Raw genomic sequence first — 23,118 nt, 5'->3', positions numbered from 1 at the left:
AGCCACAATATTAAACATAGAGCAGAGAGGATAGGCAGTGGTAGCACACGCCTTTAATCCTAGCATTCCAGAGGCAGAAATCCCTCTGGATCTCTGTGAGTTCAAGGCCACATTGGATACAGCCAAGCATGGTGACTCATGCCTTTAATCTCAGAAAGTGAGCCTTTAATCCCAGGGAGTGATGTCAGGAAGCAGAAAGGTATATAAGGCGTGAGGACTAGAAACTAGAAGCTTTTGGCATGGTTAACCTTTTAGGCTTTTGAGCAACAGTTCAGCTGAGAGCCATTTGGATGAGGACACAGGATCACCTGAGGAACTGGCGAGGTGAGGAAGCTGTGGCTTGTTCTGTTTCTCAGATCATTCAGTGTTCACCCCAATACCTGGCTCAGGTTTGATTATATTAATAAAACTCTTTAAGATTCATGTTACAAGAGACAGAGACAGAGACAGACAAAGAGGGAGGAAGGGAGGGAGAGGGAGAGGGAAAGGGAGGGAGGCAGGGAGGGAGAGAGAGAGGAGAGAGAGAGAGAGAGAGAGAGAGAGAGAGAGAGAGAGAGAGAGAGAGAGAAGATTTTTAGAAGGAAAATTCTGATGACATTACCTAAATATTCAAAGACATCAATTCTTGTAAACTAGCCAAGCCTGACAACGCTTAGCATCCAAGATCAGATGATATAGGACACATCTAGGTCAGTATTTTAATGTGAGAAATGATGCCTTACCTATGGTGATATTTTATTTTATTTGTACTGAAATGTGATTTTATTTGTATGTTAATAAATAAAGTTGCCTGGGGGTCAGAGCTAATAACAAGCCATAGCAGAAACTGGGCAGTGGTGGTGCACGCCTTTAATCCCAGCTTTTGGGAGGCAGAGCTAGGCAGATCTCTGTGTGTTCATTGGAGACACATGCCTTTAATCTCAATACCAACCATAGAAGACCTGGAGGTCTGTACAGACAGGCAGTGACGAGGCGGTCATGTGGTTGGGTTTATAACCAATGAGAAGACAGGATAGAAAGTCTATAAAAAAGATAAACAGACAGGAAGTAGCTCTCTTGCTGAGGACAGAAGCGGCAGTGAAGGATAAGGTTTTTAGCTCTTAGCTATTGCTCTGACCTCTTGGGCTTTCATCTTTGCATTGGCTCTGTGTTTCTTATTTAGTAAGACGGTTACACCTACACTTACCTGTGGATAAGGCCTCCTCCCAAACATCTCCCTCACGAGGCTGATGAATATTCCAGGATGTTTGGGGAAGTAAAGAGATCTCTTCAGGTGATGCTAATCTCATGTCCATGTCCATGTGATTGCTCTGGAATTGGTACCAAGGGATGAAGCAGATTTCAACTTGTCTGAAAATGTCCTTGATGATCTCTTCCATGTCAATTTCATCTTGCATGCTCAAAAAGATGGAAATTCTTTTGGAATTCTGATACTGACTGTGGGCAATCACTTAAGTGGAAAATGATGGCAATTATAATTTTTAAGACTATAGTTTTTATAAACTAGTAACTTCTCTTACTAATTTCTCTCTTTTGTCGCAGCCTTTTCTAAGTAAAAGTGGTACAGTGAGTTAATGCTATGTCTTGATACCTGGCTTTTATTTCTATACTCAAGATTTGCATATTCAATGGTCCCTTTATCTCTCTGGTAGGCCTGTAGTCTGTATGGAAACTCATTAAGAAGACATGAAGTGGAAAAGCTGTCTATCTTCAGAGTTCCAGATGTGATCCCAGTTTCCAGTACATGTCAGAGACTTACTAGAGGATTTTGGTTTATTTTCTCTTTGAAATTTGGATCTCACCAATTTTCCAGTCCTTGGGTTGTTTGGCATTTCTCCCACCAATTTTAGCCCTTTTGGCCCAGCCAAGACCTAACCTTCCTGACCTCTGCAGAAGCTTTACTACATTTAGAATGATACACAACTCAGCACTTCAGTCTGTAGGAGGTAAGTCATGAGTCAATCACTGCTTACGTGTCCTAAACCAGTCCACAAGCTCCCACAGAGAACACGCCCTAAAACAGTCTCTACCAATGCTATTCCGTTCAAATGGGTGTTCAGAAAGTTCATTAAAATGGGAGCAAGGGGCTCCTCATATAAGAATCCTTTTTTAGTAGAATCACTCATCAGGCAAAGAGAGCTAAGTTTTGCTCAAAACCCTAGGAACTTACCAGACTCAGAAGTTGGCCCTTAACTCCCTTTTTTTTCTCTATTCCTTTTCTGTTCTCTCCTGTCCTCCAAGCTAAGAAGAGAAGGATAATGCAAACACAGCTTACAAATATGACTGGCAGAAAGATCAATAAAGAAAGCCAAGTTACATGTAATACTGTAAGACCAAAATGAGAACAAAATGCCTCCATCTTAGAAATAAGGCCGAAGCTTTCTCCATATTAGGTATAGGCCTTGAGTTACTGGAACCAGTGAACCCAGATTCCAGAAATTAGAAAGTGCAAAAGTACAGAGTCACAAGGTATTCATTCGGTGATGACTGTTGAACCAAGGAATGTTCCAACCCTGGTTTCCAGGGTAACTGACCACAGAAATGCCCCCACCTGAGGGCAGCCAATGAGAAATGGTGATGGGCAAACACCCCCTTAGAAGTAAGATTAAACCATGATTTCTAGAAAGTCCCTAGAAGCGAGCCAATCAGAATTGTACCCGTACTAGCACCCCTAAATGATGTAACCTTGTGGTTTTTGCCTTTAAAAACTGAGCTTGCCGGGTGGTGGTGGGCACGCCTTTAATCCCAGCACTCGGGAGGCAGAGCCAGGCGGATCTCTGTGAGTTCAAGGCCAGCCTGCACTACCAAGTGAGTTCCAGGAAAAGGCGCAAAGCTACACAGAGAAACCCTGTCTTGAAAAAGCAAAAAAAAAAAAAAACAAAAAAAAAAAAAAAAAAAACTGAGCTTGCAGACAGGTGGGCACTTCTTCCAGCCTCCACTGCATTGGATGTATTGGACAAAGTCCCTGCCTAGGCTTGTATTGCTTTCAGATATCCCGGATTAAACCTTGCTTTTGCATTCCGGCATGCTCGTCTTTGGTGGTCTCTGGTCACAATAATACAAAGGGAAGAGAGAAGTGAAGCAAAGCATACCAAACCAGGGCTGAGGAAGAAAGTCAACCCCTGATTTCTGAAAAGCTGTAAAGCTGCTGAAAGGCTTGGCATAAGTGAAGAAAATGGAAAGGGGGAACCCAGATTTGGAGGAGGCCCAAGGCTTTGACACCACTTACTATATGAGAAAGTACTTTTCTCAATCTCTTTAAAGCAGAGGATAGAAACCCAAGAGCTGAATAGGCAGTAAGGCACACAGCTACAATTCTGTGTGAGACTATGCACATGCATTTGCCTTCCTGCCTCAAGCCCACTTACATGCTATTTGTTAAGAAGGGAGGAAAAAAGGAAACCCGTCATAACAATGAAGACAACAAAGCAGAAATTTGACTGATTCCTGTAAGACAGGGGGAGAACGAGACAGTATTTACAGACAGCGCAGCGCTAAAACATGGACACAGGAGGTAGGCAGAATCCATTCTTCCCTGACAATTCCGACCAGTGTCTACAAAAACAGGAGGCATCTTGTAGCTAACACACTTTCATTCATAAGTATGTATAGACAAGAAGGGCCAGGAGTTTCATTCAGTGGTAGAAGGAGTTTCATTCAGTGGTAGAAGGCTTCACTATGATGTTCAAGGTTCTCAGTTGATGCCCAGTACCCCCAAAGGACATAAATATACATAGCCAATAAATGATTTTCAACCATTTTGAAAAGCCAAAGTACAAAATAGAAAGATTTCTAAAATGAAAAATGGAAGGAAAAAAAATGATTCAGTGTTAGACAGATAATTCAAAAAAATGAAGATTATTTTTAATTTCTAGTTTTCTCAGACAAGCTGAAAACAATAACTGGATCTATAAAACATCAATAGGTTGCTATGGAAAGGAAGCAATAAGAAATAATTATTGGAAATTAAAACCATGATTAACAAAATGAAAACAATCTAGGAAGAAATCCAGTGTGGGGAGACAAATTAGGAAAAAATAAGAAAAAAATGTTAAGAGACACAGAAGATCAATCTAAACTTTTTACTATCTAATTAACAAGAATTCCTAAAAGGTCCAGAGGAAAACTAGTTATCAAGATGTGGTGGTTTGAATGAGAATGGACACCATAAGCTCATCCATTTGAATGTGTTCTCAGTTGATGAACTATTTAGAAGGATTAGGACCTCTTGTGGAAGGTGTGTCACTCAGGGTGGGCGTAGAGGGCACGAAGTCCTTGTGCTCACAGATAAGCACTAGGGAAACCAGGAACGTTAAACATTAAGGCTTGTCTCTTCAAAGGAAGAGATGTATCATCTCTTTTCTGTCCATAAGGCTGGGAATGAATTTGGTCAATAGCCTGGTGACTTCTGAACTATCTCTATGGCCAGACCACACATGGTTCTCCCTTATTCTTATGTTTGTCTCAGTCATCCTCCCCAGACCCTTATCTTGAGCGTTGTTTCTCAGCCAGTAGAGCCCATCTTTATGGGAGATGTCACACGTACTTTACAAATGAGAGCAGAGGTGGTTAATAACCTTTGCACTATCTGTATGACCAACACCACACCAGCTCTTCCCCCAGACCTTTAACATGCCACATGTAGTCAATCTATACAATCCATCTTAATGAGAGAGGACACATGTACCTTGGAAAGAGTTTCAATGTAACCATGTCTTAAGCTTTGTTGTACACACAGGATTGAATTAATTATCACCAGAAAACTTTTTCTCAAAATGTGCTGTGCTTAAATATGCCTAACATAAACTGTCCTTTGTTAGCCTCTAGAAGTTTGAACCAACAACAGCCACTGAGTTGTGTTGAGGAAGGTTTACTTCTTGCTTCACACTGATGATACCCTTCTGGCCTCTGTGATCTCAGAGATCACTGGAGTGAGTTTTGAGGTTTCAAAATCCCACAGCCCATGACATCCAGTCAGTCTGTCTGTCTGTCTGTCTGTCTGTCTGTCTGTCTCTCTCTCTCTCTCTCTCTCTCTCTCTCTCTCTCTCTCTCTCTCTCTCTCTCTCCTCCTTCCTCCCTCCCTCCCTCTTTCCTTTCCTCCCTCCCTCCTTCCCCTACTTCATTTTGTGGATAAGATGTAAGCTCTCAGTTACTTCTCCAGCACCATGCCTGCCTGCCTGCCTCCATGCTTCCCACCATGATCACAGGCTAGTCCTCTGAAACTATAAGCAAGCCCCAAATTAAATGCTTCTTTTTATAAGTCGCCTTGGTTATGGTGTCTCTTCACAGCAACAGAACAGTAACTAAGCCACAAGATATAATACATAAATCAAAAACATCAGTCTCTAGATTGGAAGTCATAGATCTTGAACAGAATGAGGAAAAAAATAATCAAAAACTTGAAATCAATTGAGCAGCCAAATGGGAGTTGCTGGGTCTAGAGAGATGGTTCAGCAGTTTAAGAGCACTTAATGCTCTTGCAGACAACCTGGATTCAAATTATAGCAGCTACACTGGGTGGCGGTGGTGGTGGTGGCCACCGCGCACGCCTTTAATCATAGTACTCTGGAGGCAGAGGCAGGTGGATCTCTGTGAGTTTGAGGCCAGCCTGGTCTACAAAGGGAGTTCAGGACAGCCAGGACTACACAGAGAAACCCTGTCTTGAAAAACCCAAATCCAAACCAAACAACAAAAGAAAACAAAAAGCACCAAAAAACCCAAAACAAACCAAAAACAGATTACAGCACCTACATGGGGGCTTACAACCACCCTTAACTATATTTCCAGGGGATCTGGCACCCACTTCTGACCTCCAAAGGCATCAGGAGCACTTGTACGTGCACACACACACACACAATGCACTTACACACATGCAGGCAAAACATTCATACATATGAACTAAAAATAAATAAAGGTTGCCAATCACATTGGTATTTTCTTTAAAAATAATTTAAGGATATAATCTAAAAAAGTTGAGAAGAAAAAAATACATAAGAAAGAAGGCAACGAGTTCCAGATACAACCCTAACTCAGAAGCAGAAACCGGACTGTGCGGATGCAGTTGCCTCACAAGTGAAAATTAATCTACCCCTAGATGAACACAGATTATTACAACGACACAATTTAAAACTAGAAAAACAGACCCAAATTCAGTGTTCTAAGTATGGAGAAATAAAATGTAGCACATTTTTGAACAGCGGTACCACTGAGCCTTATCTGCAGCCCTCCAATTTTTCATTCACCTGCTTCCTCTGCTAGATCTTCTGATCCTTCAGGGGCAACGATCATCTTTTTCATCTCTGTAACCCAATACACAGCAAAACGGTTTGCTACTAGGTGATAAACATATGGGAATGAATTAAATTTAAACCGGGAGGTGAGGGTGTGGATCGACACTCTGGGCATCTTCTTAAGCTCGCAGCAAGGCCTTTCCTCCCAATAACAAAATAACTCCAAACGTGCCGGGTCCAACCTCCCTTAGAAGCTCCGGGGCTATCCACAGGCTCCGCCCCCTGCCCTGGGAAGCCAGTCAGGCGCCAGGAGCATAAGTGCGCCTGCGCAGACGCGCGAGCCGAGCCCAAGCTTCCAGGCGTTTAAGTCCGTTCTTGCACCTTCGGCGTGAGGAGTGGGACTGGCGCAGCCGCTCCTCCGCACTTCCGCCCGCAAACGCTGCTTCAGCTCCGCCCCCAGGCTCCCGGCTCTGGGCGCTGCTTACAGCGGCCGCCGCCGTCACGTGGCAATCACCGCCCAGGCCACGCCCACCACCTTCTGCCGAGGGGGAAGGGGAAGGGGGCGTGGCCTCTGTAGACTGGCCGAGGTGCACCGGCCTCTTAGGCGTCGGAGCCGGACCCCGTGTCTGGTGGCCGCGAAGGGCAGCGTGCTGGGGCGTCCTTGGCCTTTCCTGCACGGTAGCTGGGGGGACTGTGCACCAAGCCCAGGACATTTACCCTCCCTCACAGCCTGCGGAGGTAGCCGTGCTTCTGCAGAAGGTCCAGCAAAGGACTATACCTGCGGACTCGGTACTCATCTAGTTACCTTAACGGTGTGCAGTGCGGGGCTGAAGAGGCATCAGAAGGAGGGCAGAGCGAGCCTGATGCGCGTACATCATCGCTGGTGGACACTTGGCTCCTCCTGGCCAAAGGACAGAACGTTCTGCTTTACCACCAAGTGCCTGTTTCAGCCAGTTGGCTCGTTACTGATGGACTTGGGGGTCGCTGTTACAGCAAGTGGCAGGCCCTTTCTGGAGATGGATGTCCCGTCTCTGGGAAACTCAGGACTCAGACACGCTGTTCATTATTATCGAAGAGTTTTGCTGCTGTCGGAGCCTGCTGTTCAGAGACAGATAATGCCTTTCTCTAGCAGATGTTTGAGTGGAGAGAGGAGATTATAGTAAGTGGATGTGAGGCGGAGGGCTGACTCGGATTTATACCCCCCCCCCCCCCATGTTACCATTCAATAGCTGAGGACTGGCTTTTAAAGAGTTAATTTTTCAGAGCTGGGAAGATGGTTTAGTTGGTAAAATGCTTGCCACACAGGCATGAGGAGCCGAGTTCAGATCTCCAGCACCCATGTAAAAAGGTATATAGTTCATTTCTGTCAGATCTAAGTGCCTGAAGAAAAAGCAAGGCGGAAGAGGGAGAACAGAGAAGAAGAGAATTCTTACCATGGACTGTAAAAAAAGCAGTGAATTCACTAACATCTGTGGTCTCATCTTTACGCTTAGAGACCTAACAATTCAGGTCAGTGTGGCCACGTAATAGCCATTTACCAATACTTGAACATGAGTGTGGTCTATGGGTCAGCGTTCCCAAAAGCATGCCAAGTATGGAGAATCCTGTGCCATTCCCACGCCTAGCCAGTCTAAATGGTCCTCAGGTGGTCTCTGGCCGTATTAATGTTTGAGAATCACTACTATAAATCAATGTATGCAGCAAGTATTAATCTGCAGAAGAAATTTAAAACTTATCGTGCATGTGGTCCTAGGTTTTATCACTAACACCACACACACACAAAAATAAGTTGTACGTGAATTGCTGCTGTTGAATTTTGGAGGCAGGCTTTTTCTAGATATCCATGGCTATTTTATGTGGCTTCATATCATGGGCACATCCCTTCAGCAATAAATATGTAGTCTGTCAGTATAACCAAGGGGTAAGCCTAGCATACACAAGGCTCTGGGTTTGATTGCCAGTGCAACAAAAATAGTGGTCATTTTGTCCAGTTTGGCATGGGAGAAAACATTTTTTTTTTATTTAATCCCAATCTTTGACAAAAATACTTTAGTTCCACATGTACATTTTCATCAAGGATATCATTGCACCAGTAAATACATGCAACCTTAGGTGTAAAACTCTTTGGGGTTATGAATCTTCAGAGGGTTCTGTATGTCCTCTCACAGGTAAGGCTTCATGACAGAATCACTGATATCTCCATTTCCCCAATGTTTTCAACCATCTGGAGCTATTATTTTCAGCAGAAATCAAAATCATAGGAAGACTCAATAACAAAATGGTGTCAAACACTAAGGAAAGATGTTGTAGTTGACACTGTAGAGTAGCTGAAACAAAAGAAGAGATCAAGTGTTCATATAGAAAACAGGTTATTAAAGATCTTACAGGCTAATGTCTGAACCTTGAAGGTTCTAGGCCATTCTGAGCTACATAGGTCCATAGGAAAACCCTGACTCAAAACAAAACCAAACCAAAGAAATCTCACACAGGATATCTTGAATTGGTGGCACACACCTCTAATCTCAGCATTCAGAAGACTGAGGCAGGAGGATTGCGGTACCAGGATCATCCTAAGCTACACAACAGAGACTGTGTCTTAAAACAAACAGAGTTTCATGGTTTGAATGTGAAATTCCCCCACCCACAGCCTCATGTGTCTGAACACTTAGTCCCTATCTGGTGGCACTATTTGGGGGTGCTTTGGAAGATTTCTAATAAGTGGATCACTGTGGGCAGCAAAGGTCACAGGTGATATCTTGTTCTGATTCGCCTCAATAGGGTTTTAAGTAACTTCCCACCTGTCTTCTTGCTTATTCCTTTTCCCTTCTCCAGTTTAAAGGTGGTAAAAAAATGAAAGTCCATGCTGTTTAGGAAGCACCATTGTTAGAGTGCTTGCCTTGTATGCACAGAGCCTGGTGGTGATAATGTAGCTGTAATCCTAACCCTCAGCTGTGGAAACAGAAGGAACAGGTGTTAAGGTCCATACTGACTTGACCCAATATCTCCATTCCCTCAGTTAGGAATCACACCGCAGAGGTAGTGTTGATAACTGAGATCTGTGGTGATATTTTATTTGTGCTGAAATGTGATTTTATTTGTATGTTAATAAATAAAGTTGCCTGGAGATCAGAGGTAAAAGCAAGCCATTAAGCATAAGTCCAGTGGTGGTAGCACACGTCCTTAATCCGATCACATGGCAGGCGGAGTCTCTGTGTGGTCAAGGACACAGCCAATCATGGTGACACGAGCCTTTAATCTCAGTACCAACCATAGAAACCTAGAGGTCTGTGTAGACAGGCAGTGACGAGGAAGTCATGTGGTTGGGTTTAGAGCCAATGAGAAGGCAGAACAGAAAGGTAATAAAAAGACAAGTCAGAAAGGAAGAAACTCTCTCCTCTGGGAAGCAACGAGGTGAGAGGTAAGATAAGGTCGTCACAACTCTCTGATCTCTTTAGCTATTTACCTGTGTATTTGGTTCTGTGTTTCTTATTTACTAAGACTGTTTAGAATTTCGTCTACAGAGATCCCTTGTAAAGATGTGCCTGCCCTTGGAAAAAGGGGCTCTGTCTTTATTGACTCTATTAATAGTCTGAATGGAAATGTAATGCAAGTGATCTAGATCAAAATAGAGGATTTCTATATGGCCATCACACTTGACCTAAACATTGGAAGATGGCCTAACAAAAGACAGTTTTGTCACACACCCAAAAATCAAGTTTAAAAATGACTTGATATTCATTCACTTAACTGTTTTTCTTCAAACCACTCCAGTTTCCTGCTGTAGGAGCACAAAGAGAAGTGATCCCTTCCTGACTGCTAGAAAGGCAGACTGATCACATATAGTCTGACTATTGATTATGACTTGACGTGGGGGAAGTGAATTCTACCTTTTGTATCTTGCCTAGGGAGAAAAGGGTGGCGGGGGAAGAAGGCAAGAGAAGGTCGGGGAGAAAAGTGATTTGAGTCCTTCCTTTTAGGGTATCATTTCTGACCCCAGCACTGCACATCTGACTGTCCTACTCATGAAGCCCAAATGAAAGGCCAGAGAGTACAGGTTGAGGGGAGAGCATCGGTGAGAAACTGTGAGCAGCCGGGGACTCTGAGATGTAGAAAGTGTGGACTCAGGAAAGAGTCAGGGGGCAGATTTTAGTCCCCATATGGTTTAGCCTAGTGACACAGAATGCCGTTGGATAATAGGCACACCCTTATGGAAGAGTCTCTACCTCCAGGTCATCATCAGCCTTTACTTCAGTACCTGTCCCTGTGTGGAGTATTGTTGGAGTTCCAGGCGGACTCGAAAACTTAAAACATGAAACACATCCAGGAACAGATATCAGTCATTTATTCCTTCAAGAGGGAACAAAACATCCGCAACTCCGGGAAGTCAAGTCCTGCCATCTGAGTTGTTTGCAAATGGACGTACTAAGTGCTGGTCACCATTGTCACAGGAGCCCTTGTCAGTAGTGCTGCTTGAGGAGAAAAAGAGCATTTCCCAGATCTGCCCTGTCATTTCCAGGAAAGTCAGCCAGCTAGGTTTGGGTTCAAACTTCTTCATGAAGCCATCTTCCTGTGAGAAGAAAGTGCAGACTGAAGACTCAGTGAGATAATCCTCTCTATTCTCTCACCACCAGTAGTCATTTCATTCTCCCCATTGTTCTCTACTCCAAAGCCAAATCCCTTTAGAATATAGCCACCCAATAGAAACACAGCTGAGCTACATATGTTAGCTTCAAGGGATTTTGCAGCCATATATTAAGAAGTGTCTTTGTCAGTCTTCTACTGCTGTGAAGAGACACCATGACCAAGGTAGTTCTTAATTTAACTGGGGGCTAGCTTATAGTTTCAGAGGCTTAGTCCATTATCATCATGGCAGGAAGCATGGGGCACGCAGGCAGGTAAGAACTAAGATGACATGCAGTAGCTGCTAAGAGCTACATTCTGATCTGATCCATAAGCAGAGAGAGAGAGAGAGAGACAGGCTCTGGGGTTGGCATGACATACTTCCTCCAACAAGGCCACGCCTCCTAATCCTTTTAATCCTTTCAGAGAGTGCCACTCCCTGATGACTAAGCCTATGGAGCCATTCCTATTCAAACCACTACAAGAAGTAAAAAAGTAAAAAGAATTTGAAAACTTATCTAATTCAATGTGGATTTAGTATATGAGTATTCTTTTGTAGTGTAGACAGTATGGAGTCATTATTGAGATGTTATATTCTGAAATCCAAAGACTAGTACTTTCATCTTCATTCAAACTAGCCCTGCTTCTGTTGCTCACAGCCTGTAAGCTCCAGGGAAAGGAATTCTCCAGTTTTTTGTGTTGTTTTGTTTTCCTCTCTTTTTCTTTCAGTTGCCTAGCACTGAAAATTAAATTTATATTTATAAATTGTATTATACCGAGAATTATTGTTATTATTTGTTTGTTTTTCGAGACAGGGTTTCTAACAGCTGTGGCTGCCCTAGAACTTGCTTTCTAGACCAGGCTGGCCTTAAATTCACAGAGATCCACCTGCCCCTGCCTCCCAAGTGCTGGAGTTAAAGTACCACTGCCTGGCTGTACTGAGAATTATAAGAACTCATAGTAAATCCAAATTCAACTAATGTCCTTGAGTCTAAGAAAATACTGATTATGAGCCACCGCCATGACCAGCAGCATGTGAAGATGCCGGGAAGCCACCAGCCACGTGACAAGGTACCTTGACTTCAAAATTTGGATTTAAGGATATGTTGCTTTGGAAAAGAGGTTCTCCTTTTGTTTCCACAGAAAGCCAGAGGCTATGGATTTGTTCCAGATTAAGATACATCAGGTTTGACCAGCCAAGACCCCCTGAAAGGTCTCCGATGACACCATGGCCCAGATGATCCAACATCCAGAGCGGTTTCAAGGCAACTGGTTCACACAATACAGCCTCACGGACTACCCCATAGGCCTAAAGTTTTCTTTGCGTCCCCATAAGATACAGCGCCCCCCTCCAGCAGGAAGTAGTAAGAGATGCTACGCCCAAATTCCCAAATATACCAAGCTGGCTTTAGAGGTGGAATTGGCTCACTCCCCCTCTAAACCCAGACATATTGCTTTTAAAAAAAAATGGTTAAGAGATTCTTGTGTCCCAAATCAGAAGAGCCTTCTGGTGTGGGACAGAGAAAACCCAATATTTTTATTTAAAATAGGTTGATTATAAATGTGATCTCTTTCTAAAAAAGAAAAGGGGATATGATATAGATATATAGGAGGATATAGAGATGATAAGATAAAAGGATAGATTAATCAACCTACTTTTAAAGAACAACTTGTTTAAAATGTTTTACATTGGTATAGATTTTAGTTTATGCTTAAAATGTTTTACATTGGTATAAATTTTAGTTTATTGATACAAACTTGAAGTTAATTTTGTTGTACTGTATATATATATTTCTATTCTTGTTTGAGGTATTATGTTTATGTAACTCATTTAAAATTGTAATGGATAATTAAAAATAGGTTAATAATTAGTCATTTATGATAATCATATTTGTAACCATGTTAGTTAAGTCTTCTAGGTATACATAGATATATTTCAGATAGATAGGTAATCTTCAAACACTTCATAGACCTAGAGAATATGGCATTTAAATAACTTAGAATTTTGTTGACATGAGACACAATTGCTCCTGGCTGCACCAATTTGATCCCGAGAGAATGTTGGGCTTCTAAGACATTTCCATTTGGAAGTTTGTCTTCTTGGCACAAAATGGCCTACTGGGCAAAGAACTGCCCTTGCCTTGACGGCTGACAGTACGAATGCAATGCTGTCCTTCCTGGACAAGCGGGACACAAGGAAAGTGACCACTGTACTCTGCCAAGACAGGGTAAGATGGTCTTTCAGAATTCCTGCTTCTGAAAATGGTCTGTCAGATACTCTAGGCCTGTAGCCAATCTAAATGCACCAACAATGCTGAGAAACATTAGGTGACTGTCCAGGCTGCCAGCTGTCTTGGTCTACTCTTGCAAGATTCCCGAAAGTTGCTTGCATCCATCTACCATTTCTCAGGTACCATTATGTTCCTTCTCAGGTCTTTGATGTGGTTGAAAACTAGATAGTTGTAATTTCCTCAGTTATGATAAAAGATAAGTTAGATATAAAACCTTAAACTCACAAATATAAGATAGATAGGACATCTTTAATATTGTAACTATAATTCTTCCTCAGTAATTGTTTTGTTATATATAATTTTACCATGTTAAAGTTAAAACCTTCCTTTAAAAAAAAAAAAGGAAAAGAAAAAAGGGCAAGTGCTGTGGATATTGTTCTATATAAATAAAACACTGGTGGCCAGTGACGAGGCAAGAAGTAGGTGGGACAAGGAGAGAGGAGAATTCTGGGAAACGGAAGGCTGAGGGAGAGACACTGCAGCCACCGCCATGACCAGCAGCATGTGAAGATGCCGGGAAGCCACCAGCCACGTGGCAAGGTATAGATTTATAGAAATGGGTTAATTTAAGATAAAAGAACAGTTAGCAAGAAGCCTGTCACGGCCATACAGTTTATAAGTGAAAAAAAAAAAAAGAAAATACTGATTATTTCCACTATAATTATTTTTGAACCTGGACTTTTTTTTTTAATTAGGAAAATCCAGACTGATAGAAATGCCTGTCTAGGACATTGAATTCCTAGATTCAAGCCCCAGAACACGCACGCACGCATGCACGCACGCATGCACGCACACGCCAAAATCCCAACAAACTGTAGCGCACTGTAACAATATTTTAACAACTTGAAATCTATAATTATATTACATTTTCATTGGAAATTACTTCTACCTGCATGCTAATTCTTACGTTATCTATTGAGGATACTGAGAATGAGGGGGGAAAGTTACCTAAGATAATACAACTCACAGTGTGTATTGGCACACACCATGTTCTCAATACTTAGAAGATGGAGATGGGGATTTCTGTAAGCAAGCCTCGACTACACAGTGAGTTCCAAGCCAGCCTGGGCTACACAGCAAGATGCTGTGCCAAAAATAAATAAATAAAAGATTATATAATTTTTTGCCTGGACCTGGGTTGGGATGCAAGCTTTACACTCCTTTTCACTCCATGTATTCCAAAACAAGTACAAAAAAAGACTATAAAATTGTTCAAAACATTTATTTCATTTATTGTTATTTATTTATTTATACTCATTTTATTTTCTAGAACTTACCAAGTAGCCAGAAATGCCCTTGAACTTTTGAATCTTCTGTTTGTATCTCCTGGCCCTGGGATTAGAGCCATACCCCATCATGCCTGGTTCAGGAAGTGCTGAGGACAGACACTAGGACCTTGTGCATGCCAAGCAAGCACCCTACCGACTGAGCTATGTCCCCAGACTGTGCTTGCATCCTCTCTGTATCACCACCCCTGATATTTTTTATATCCATCTAGTAAACATTTGCTCAACATCTTGTAGGTTCCAGCATTACAATGTCTCCAAATGGGTATGCCATAATAGGACTAATCCAGAAAATGGGAATCAGGTTTAGCTTCTCGAGAGTCAGAAGACTTTGGAAATCTCTGCAGATCTTGAAATTAATAGTTGTGGAATCATCAGCAAACCAGGCAGCCATCAGTCAGGGGAAAATGTCTGCATGTGGTATGCAGAGTCAGCTGTGAGGCGGATAGGTACAGTGATAGCCTCTAAAATGATCCTTTATTAATAGAACAACTAGTCATTTCTGGGCAGCATGCTAACTTCTAATATTTTCAACTTCTAAGGCAAAGAAAGTAAAAGAAAAAGCTAAATGAAGGTATGAAATAGTCATAAATCTATAAAAAAACTAAAATTTAAAGAACCACAAACCAGGAAAATATATTTATCAGGAAAGAGTTCATTCCAATGTAAGAAAAAATAATCAGGCCTTAATAGCTAAAAAGAGAAATTCGCTGAGACATAAATCGCTAATAATATATAGGAAAACACTTTACATTACCATCAATTAAAGAGCTTTATATTATAATACAATCATAGTTTTTTGTACCTATAAAAATACTTCTTCAAGCAGATTCTTTCAAAACTACTTCCTTTAGTGGTGCAATTTGAATCTTAAGGCTAATATATAAAATAAATATACAAATAAGGATTCATTATCACATCAGTAATGTGGTAATAAACAGGAAATGCCAACGTCTGATTACTTCTGGGAGCAGTGAAAATTTGCTAAATTGGGCTACTCTGGTTTTGAGAATGGCTAAAGCATAAATAATATACCAAGGTGGCATGTTGTGTTTATATTTTCTAAAACTCATGTTGATTCTTAATTGTATTTTGATATTATTAAGAGTTGGAATCTTTAAGAAGAGGATAAAGGGAAATGAGCAATGTCTTTTTTTCTATTGGGACATGACCTCACGTGCCTCACAGCTGACTCTGTATACCAAATGCAGACACTTTCCCCTGACTGGTGGCTGCCTGTTTTGCTGATGATTCCACATGGGAGCATCCCCTCCATTACTACTAGATCGAGACTATTACCTAAGGGGTGGATTTGTTATCAAAAGATGTACTCAGTCCTCTAGTCATCTTCCCTCCCTCCTCACTTCCCTCCCTCCATCCCTGTCTTCCTACCTCACTTCCTGCAGCAAAAAGGCTCTTACCAGATGCAGTCCTTCAATACTGGTGCCCTTCAGTGCTGGTGCCCTTAGATGCTGGCCCTCTCAGAGTCCCTTGGCAACTTCTTTTCTATTATCATTTTCTGTGCAATATTCCATTATGGCATTACAAAGCAGGCTGACACATACTGTGCCAATAACCCAAAGAGAATTAAAAGCTCTGATTTTTTTTTAAAGATATAAGTGGATACCACGGTCACTCCTCTAGAGATTCATGGGAGAGCTGTTTTGGTAGTTGGGCTATAGCTCGATGGTGGAGCATGTGCTTAGCATTTACAGGTCTTGGCTATTTATACCTTTGGAAATGCCTTTACTGAGATGAATGGTCAATCAGTCATCTTTACATATCTGTGTATCCACTCTGCTGATTTGCTTCATCACCAAATTAACCCACGCCATTAGAGTAAGAGGAAAGAAGGCGGGAGGGGAGGCAGGGGAGGAGAAGAGGAGAGGACCTCTTAGCTTAACTCTTCCTATTCTAGTTACTTGGAAGCGACCAATTCAGTGTATCCCCACTTCTAAAGGGAGTTTCTTTTTGTATTTAGAGTAGTTTTTAAAACTATAAATTTCTTGGAATTTCCCATGTAATCCCCATACTTGAATAATTCTATTTACATACTCACAAAGTACTTTTATCAGAAAGCTTTCTGGTTCTTTGCATATAGGTATTGTTGTCTTCATTTTTATTGTTTATGCTATATTATTACATGACATAATATAATTATTATTACATTATGCTATATTGTGTTGTTATACATATTACATGGGAAACATGAATCTTGGAGTGCCTCCTAGGTAACTTAACCTAAGTCATGCCTCTAATAAGCAGGGAAATTTGGAGTTCAGGCCTCAGATGTCAGTGTTGGTTCCTGAGATCTGTAGCTGTGTGTCAGGTACCTTGTGTGCAGTAGGCCCTATACTAAGCATTAAGGATACAGAGATGTGCAATGTTCCTCTATCCTTTGCTTCTATGTAGCTGAGACTACAGACACTAGCTACTAAAATGTGCTCTAGTGGCTTTAGGAACTATCTTTTCCTCCCAAATGCTCACGATAGCTGAAAAAATCACATTAAATCTTCTGCCAGGCATTTATGAGTCCAGCTTTGCACTTCAGACTGGTAGAGGGAACTGGAGAAAATAATAGTAAATGTAGAAGATGAAGAAGAGCAGAGATGACAGGCTGGAAACTAAAGGAGATATGGAGGAGAAGGAAAAAACAGAGGAAGGATGAGAGGGAGGAGAGGGAAGGATGAAAGAATGAGGAGGAGAGGGATGAAGAAGGATTCAAACTGGTTTTTAAAAAAGAAGGAATGAGATTATGCATCCCATTATTAATGCTCAGTCTCATGTTTTTCACTTTAGTGTACCTGAGGTCCATGGTGACTAATATCTAACTGAAGTGGACCATTATAACTTTTGGAGTCTAGATATCCTTGGATTTGCTAAATAGAAGCTATGCGATATTAATGTTATTAACATGAGTATTTATTAGTAGTAACAATAGTCTTGAAATTGTACTGAGTGCAGATTTGTAGGAATTTCTCTGGAAGCATTGTATGTGAGTAACTCATGAGATCCTTATACCAGTCCCAGCAGATAGATTGCAGTATGGCCTATTTTTACAGACAAGGAAATGAAGTACAGAGAAGGTATATAAGTTGTCCCATTCACATAGATGATAAGCACTGAGCCCTGAAATAAAGCCAGCCCTGTTTCAATTGGAGCTGGTGTTCCTAATATCTGTGCTGTACTTCTCTATCATATCTTGATCCCAAACTTCCCATAAAGTTTCAGGCATATTTCAAGTGTAACAAGACCATAGCTTGCATGTTTATGATCATTTTAGAGTTTTCTCTTTCAGAAAAGTAAAAAGGAAAAAATTGTAAAATTCATATGTCCCCTTTCTACTGGGTCCTCTGACTGCTGGCAAAGACATGGGCATTTTCTATTTCTTTTTACTTTTCTACAAAAGTAAACTCATTCATTGAAGCAGATTTGTCAATGGCACTGTGGGAAAAAAACAAGCAAATAAAAAAGAGGTTGCGATGCCTGTGTGTATTAGCTCACTATAGCACTATTTGCCATCAGCAGAATAAGTGATTTCTGTTGGCTGGAAAATGGTATTGAGATGGCTTTACAATGATCTTAAAGAACACTTCTGATATATCTACAGCATAAGCTCCCAGGTGTAAAAGAAGAGATCTGAGAACCCACATAGAAACTTTATGAAGGGTGAAGGTGTGGGGGGGGGGAAGGGGAAGGTGTGTGTGTTGCATGAGATGTGCTATTATATCTCCATTAGGATAAGTTTTTCCTACTGTGTACATGCTAATATCTCTATGATTCCCAGGCAAATGCATTTCTAGAAATTCTAAGAGACCATTCCATACCCTTGATTCATTTTTAATTCTACAATTTCACCCAATATATTATATTAACATGTATTTAAGCAACACATATTCTGTGTCTTCCACATATTGTGCTAGATGATGGCAACATAGAGTAAACCTATAGAGCTTGTAAGACTGTTCTCTACAGGCTCATTTGTGGCTTCTGTGCTAGAAGACACCTGCCTTCACTTATCTGTTACTATGTTTTTCAACCCAGGGTACTTAAAATAGTATTTTAAAGAACACTTTAGGGACTGGGGAAGTAGATCAATTGTGGAGCTCCTGTGTTGCATGAACAAGGCCTCTAATTCAGTCCACAGCACCATAAATAAACAAAATTAAAAGAGTTCTTAATATGTTCTGCTGAATGCACATGCTGTCCAAGAGCTGTTTATTTGCACACACTGCAGCAGAGATTTTTCTGAGTCCTTCCTACAGCCAACCAGGAGAAACATAACCAAATATCTGGCATGTTTCACCTAGAGCCAGATCCAGGCATGTTAGAAGGAAGAGCTACAGGTAGTTGAAAGCAATCAAAAAGGAGGACTGCTTTACAGTGTGACCTAGCAAACAGACTCACCAAAGCAGAAGTGGAACAAAGTCTGTGTTCAATCAAGTCAATTGCATCAAATTCCAAACACTTGTAATTGCTGAAGACATCTACAGCTTTAGAAGATAATCAACAAACTAAAAGAAATCTGCCACGTATAAAAATAATTTGCATTCAGGTTGTTCAAGGAATTCCTTTGTTAATAAACAATTGGAAACCAGGCAAAAGAAACAAGCGGGCAAATCTTTCAGTAAGAATTAGTCAATGAACATGAACTTGAGCTCAGCATTAAGAGAACTTTAACTATACTAGTAACCTAGGGCAAAATTAATTAACATAAGATACTAAGTATATGTATTAACAAAGTGGAGAAATTGTAATAGATTACTAGGACCTCCTTGTACCAAGGAAATGATGGCTACTCTAACATGCTGCTGACAGGATTATAATTTGGTAGAACCACTATGGAGCAGAAAAATCTAGTAATTTCAAAATGGATATAAACCACGAGCAAATAACTCTATGACCAAATATCCACTCTAAAAACACCTATACACAGGAGAGGATTCATATTGGTATATTCAAAGAAACATTGCTTATGACAGAAAACTCTGGAAATAGCCCAAATAAACAGCTCTTTGGCAGCATGTGCATTCAGCAGAACATATTAAGAACTCTTTTAATTTTGTTTATTTGTGGTGCTAGGGATTGAATTAGGGGCCTTGTTCATGCAACACAGGAGCTCCATAATTGATCTACTCCCCAGTCCCTAAAGTATTCTTTAAAATACTATTTTAAGTACTGGGTTGAAAAAACAGTTACAGGATAAGTCTATGTATTATTTAGGGTGGACAGATCAAACAGACCTTCATATGACCAGATCTGGCCTTCTACTGACTTGCTGCGTAGTTGAAGATGACTCTGAACTTTTGGTCCTCTTATCTTTTGTTTCTGAGTTCAGGAATTACAGATGTGCACTGCCATGTCTAGCCCAGATACTAATTTGTAAAGCATTTTTCAGAAAGACTACCATGAGGCTGAGGGTACAGTGCTGTGATAGAACATGGGTTCAGATTGTGTTAGGCTCTAGGTTTGATCCCTGGTGACAAAGGGCTGAAGGGGCGTCTTTCTAGCCAAGCATGGTAGTGTACATCCAGAGTCCCAGATTCGTGGAAGGCTGAGGGTGGTAGCATCACTATACTCTGGAAGTTGGAGGCCAGCCTGGGCAAAATGGTGAAATCTCTCCTCCAAATGGGGATGGGAGATGCTACAAGTATTTTCTTTGGGTGTGTTCAATAAACATGCTTTGTATATACAATAGTAACAGTGGACATTGCTTGAGGGAGATAAAGGCTGGGGATGGGAGAGGGACTACATGGGGACAGAAATGTTTTCAGCTCTGTGTTAAGCATATTGAGACACAAAGTGAAGCATCTAAATCTAGCTGGGCAAGGCTTCTGGATAACCTGAGCTCCAAAATTCTTGGCATAGTCCTGGCTTTTTGAGATACTGATGTTTTTTTTTTAAAGCAAATTTTTATATTTGAATATCCTTTAAAAGGGTTCCTTCCAGTGAGGCAGTACATCATTTATTTGTATCATGAAACTTCAATAGCCCACAATTTATATATTAGAAAATGGGAAAGGTCAATGTGTAAGTAAGGAATGCACAAAACTGGGCAGGTTACTGTTACAACACCGCAAAGTACAAATGAGAAGATCTAACCCCAGCTCTTTCTGTCCCAATTCTCCATAGTCATGAGAATCCTAGCAAAAGGCGACACTTGAGGGTCTACATTGCTGATCCAGAAGATGCAGTCAAAAGCTGCTGCTTCCAGTCCCAGACCTCAAGACTAGTTCCCAAGCGAGAAGAAAAGCTGGGCAGACCAATGTTTGCCGACCGTAGAGTTGTAGGGTCCATTGGAAATGACCCAGGAGAGTTCTGCTTTCTTTACTTTTAATTAAAAGTATCTAAAATAAGATCTAGAAACAGACTGAAATCTTTTAGTTGTTATTTTCTTGTTTGTTCTAATTAGTAAGGAAACTCTCCATTCCAACTTTGCAGTAGAGAAATGTAAAAGGAATGTCATCACACATACCCAGCCTCCATTCTGCCATATCCATTCTCCTGTGTTATTCATTATGAATTCAGCCACAAAACTGGAAACTTGCTTGTAAGCATTCACATCCAAGCCAATCTGCTCTTGGGGTTTTTTTGAGGAGAACATCCCCAAAGGCAAATAGAGTCACAGTCCTTCCCCAGTTAATGATGCCGTCTTCAAATTATTTTTCCATCACTTGATTAAATATAGTTCTGGTGGAATCTATGGATCCCACACAAAATCATTCCAAGTATAATTTCAGGTTCTTTTCAACTTTTTTTGAACTGAGAAAGCAACTCTTTGTAGCACTCTGGATGTTTTGCTTGGAGCCAATTCTCAAGCGGGTACCTGCAGGACGTACTGAAGATAGTCCTCAGCCAGAGTGGATAAACGTGAACTCACAGTCAGTCATCTTGCCTGGCAGAGCTGACTGGAGCTGTCCACCCGGAGGCCAAGGAGGCAACTAAGGCAAAGACAGGATCTGGTGCTGGAGGGCTAATCTTATTTGGAGGCTCCTGGAATTCTCTTTACATAGGTCCCTGTGTAGGCTACATGTGAAAGCAAAAGCTCAGACTGTGAAGGAGGAAAATGTTTCAGAGCAACACCACTTCCTCTTCCTTTTATGATTCAGTAAAGCATCAAAAATGAGAGGAGGTGGAGAAGTCAGATCCCCGTAAGTTCCTGGGAACTGGAGGCCCTTCTGAGTTGCTCTGGCAATATTACCCTTGAGATGTAGATATACTAGGTTGAAAGGAAGAAAAAGAAGCTAGCTTCTTTCTTCTCATATTTATAATTTCTGATAGGAAACAATCTGGCTTTAAGCCCAACTTAGCACATATTCTTTTTTAAGTATGCATCTCCTTTTGTTCCATGCCTGTGCCTGAGTTTATGTATATGCAGCATGTGCATGCAGTACCCATGGAAGCCAGAAGAGGGTGTTGGACCCCTTAGCACTGGAGTTACAGGCAGGCTGGTATGGGTGCTGGGATCTGAACGTGGGATCCCCTGAAATAGCAGCAAGTGCTCTTAACTTCTGAACCACCTTTCTAGTCCTTAATACATATTCTTAAATCATGTACATTTCCCTGTATCTGGGTCAGAAATCATGGGAGAAATTAGAAGGAGCAATGATCCTAGAGTCACAATGCCTGGTCTCAGTTGTAGACAAGTCCTTCTTCCTGTGGCCTGAACTGTGGAAAAAGAAGCCATCTAGACTGACTTTAGGGGGCTGAGGTGAAACCAAAGGAGATGACCTAGATAATGGGCGCCTGTCACCGTGTCTGGTAAGATTAGGTGCTTTGTGGTGCTGCTCTTCATTCTTTTAAGAATTAGTGATGATTTGGCTTCTCAGTCATCTCCTGACCCAGTGAGTACAGAACTTGAGAAGCTCACCATTTGAAAGCTTGTATTTTGTTGAGCTTTGGTGGTAATTTGGAGAGAAGCTTGGTAGAGACGGTGAAATCAGTGGCTAAAGTGATGTTGCCGACTTTGGGTTGGAGCTTAAGTCTCCTCACCTAAGTATGTAGCAGGGAAGGCAGCTGCTGAATGCATGAAGATGAGGGGCCATGCTTGTCTGACGGCTTCAAACTGAAGAGCCAGTGTGGAGAAATAGAGACAATTCATGTCTGTGGAAAAGTCAAATGTGTTTTTACCCTCCTTCTATACATGCTGTCTGTGGTTTTGATTCTTTGCATCAGATTCCTATGAACAACTGCAAACATGGAAGACAAATTCATTTGCAACTTGTATTTACGATCCATTACCATAGAGTTGAGGAGGAGGGGAGAGGGGCTGCTTAGGGTGCTTGGAAATAGAGAGACATGTGGTAGCCATGGAAATACATGAGAGTTATTGATTCAAAGCCCCAGCTCATCTGTTTTAAATGTACCTCCAACTTTGCACTAGAGGCCACAGATCCCACAGTCTCAGCCAGTGACAGCAACTGTGAAGCCACCCTCCTGTACAAATGGTTGCACAACTTTCCACAACAGGTCGATTATATTAATCTTCTTCTTGAGAGCTCTCCAAGCCCGAGCCTACTGCTTTCCATGCTTCTCTTCCTTCCTCCCAAGGATCAGTCCTGAATTACTCTCTTGCAGCTTGCCAGTTTCTTCTGGCTCCCTGGGCTGTCTCCTCACATCTACTTAACATAGAATCTTCTTTTTGGAGTATCCATACAGAACAGAAGAATTCATGATTAAAGGGCCACCATA

At 41.4% G+C, this 23,118-nt stretch overlaps 1 protein-coding gene, 1 long non-coding RNA gene and 1 pseudogene across 3 annotated transcripts in view; all 3 read right to left on the bottom strand.

The window, feature by feature from the left end:
* The window catches only part of LOC143268059 (uncharacterized), a 32,586-nt gene extending 28,639 nt beyond the window's left edge, over nucleotides 1-3,947 (bottom strand). Inside the window, exon 1 of one of the 2 annotated variants that reach the window (XR_013043640.1) lies at nucleotides 1,187-3,947. This is a non-coding gene — a long non-coding RNA (uncharacterized LOC143268059). The remainder of the gene's footprint in view (nucleotides 1-1,186) is intronic. The other variant, XR_013043641.1, reaches the window with a different exon arrangement.
* LOC121821659 (immunoglobulin lambda-1 light chain-like) overlaps nucleotides 1-23,118 on the bottom strand; it is a 755,041-nt gene that overhangs the window by 263,470 nt on the left and 468,453 nt on the right. The gene's annotated exons all lie outside the window — the stretch shown is intronic.
* LOC143268058 (bcl-2-related protein A1-like) lies at nucleotides 10,558-21,317 on the bottom strand (annotated as a pseudogene).

This window comes from Peromyscus maniculatus, chromosome 12, assembly GCF_049852395.1.
Source record: "Peromyscus maniculatus bairdii isolate BWxNUB_F1_BW_parent chromosome 12, HU_Pman_BW_mat_3.1, whole genome shotgun sequence".
Lineage (NCBI taxonomy): Eukaryota > Metazoa > Chordata > Mammalia > Rodentia > Cricetidae > Peromyscus > Peromyscus maniculatus.
The sequence above is the reverse complement of the archived record's forward strand: the minus strand, read 5'-3'. Positions and strand labels throughout refer to the sequence as shown.